Source organism: Glossina fuscipes, unplaced genomic scaffold (genome assembly GCF_014805625.2).
Source record: "Glossina fuscipes isolate IAEA_lab_2018 unplaced genomic scaffold, Yale_Gfus_2 221, whole genome shotgun sequence".
In the NCBI taxonomy this organism is placed as follows: Eukaryota; Metazoa; Arthropoda; class Insecta; order Diptera; family Glossinidae; genus Glossina; species Glossina fuscipes.
In genome coordinates this window covers 3,020,636-3,022,391 of record NW_023998564.1, presented here as the reverse complement: position 1 = coordinate 3,022,391, position 1,756 = coordinate 3,020,636, and positions in this window count along the sequence as shown.

Here is a 1,756-nt window from a genome sequence, read left to right as displayed (position 1 = left end):
TGGGGAAAATATAGATGGGGTTATCGCCCTTGTACCGGCAGCTTGTGAGACTTGCCCAGTCTGGAGACCAGCATTCACACGCGAACAGCCAGGAGGAGAGGATGACTTATTTTTCTCTTCATTAGTTTTAGGCGATGGCACTTGATTAAAGTGAGTGGCGGCTCTGGGCGGAGATACCCTTGCCACTTCAGCATAGCTTAAAACCGATGGACTTAAGCGGAAAGTTACCGCAAAAAGCTGGCTGTAGAGAACGCTCGTAATAGTAAGTAAGAGAAATTTTGAATTCCTGAACAAAAGACGAATTTAGTTCGCTTGCTGTCGGTGAAAGTAGATTTTCCGTGTTGATCCGTTTGGCGTAATCAAAATCCATGATTGCGTTTTCATACCCTACATCACTTGTGCTACAAGGGCATGTTAAACTTGTGCGAATGTATATAATACCCACAAGGTTCTTGCCCATAGATTCGCCCTTTATTATGTCTGGACGTCTGTCTGTCTTGCGTTTTTTGTTCACTTTATAAATCGCAATTTTTGAGATATTTTGTTGGGAGAGCTTGTCCCAAGGATGCACGCTATCGAAAATGGCTCGGATTCGGTCGCCTTTTTGCCCACTCACCATATAAGGTCTTATTTTGAAAAGCCATTGTATGAATAACTAGTAAGCGAAGTGGTGTAAAGTACCTAACGATGAGCCATGCCCTAATATAGGGCTTTTACATGTTTATCTTTGGAAATAGCTGTCGTAACTACTTCATTTAATTTTCTCTTCGTTAATTCAATTTTTGCTTAGTACAACAAACATTTTTTTTTGTAGATATCTCCGAAGCTTCTTCAAGTGTCAAATTAGACGAAACTTGTCGGTAAAGTTTATTGTGATACTGTTTTCAATTTTCTTATGTCAGGCTTAGCCTGTCAAGTTAACGATAGCCAGCCTACAATTTTAAATTCCGGTGATAATTTGCCCTGACGGTAAGATTTATTTGGTTGACCTTTTATGCGATTGTGACAGCAATAATTATTTTAAATTCTTCTAGATGCATTATTTTATTGAAAACCGCTATGCATCCGGATGTTTGGCCTCAACGCTTTGAGCTCAAATTGAATTGGACGGATAAAATTTTCAATACTATCGAAAATCCGAGTACAAATCTTAATAATACGTGTACCGCGTTAGATTTCCTAACCTTCTTAACTAGCATCATAAAACCAGATCAATTGTTGGCCTATGCAAAAAGGTCTATCAACGTGTGTCGTACATCAAAACACAAAAATTGTTCGACTCATCCCATCCATACGAGAGAAATCCGTTTTGCCGGTTAAATTGATGCAGTATGTGGAGAAGAAATAGTAGTAAAGAGCAACAGTTACAAGTGAACAACTACAATAGCAAAGAGTGCTTGTTACTATTGCGTCTACAAATGGGCTTATGCTTACTTAGCACAGCGTAAAGCGGGATGGATACATGTTTTTTGCATATATTTCTACGGAATAACTTTAAAGGATGTCACTTACGCCAATGAGCGTGCAAGAAGCTATGATTCTTTATTTTTTTATGCCTTTGCCGCAGATAAAGAAGATAAAGAAATATTTGAGGTTTTTTCTATTATTTATTAATTACAAATAAATGTACAAGCATCACTTTATATTTTAAAATAAATTGCGCATAATTTAATATTTAATATTAACATAATAATTTAATATTAACATAAAGCCTAACTGAAGAAATACTTTGTGCTGAATACCTATACTGAACTAG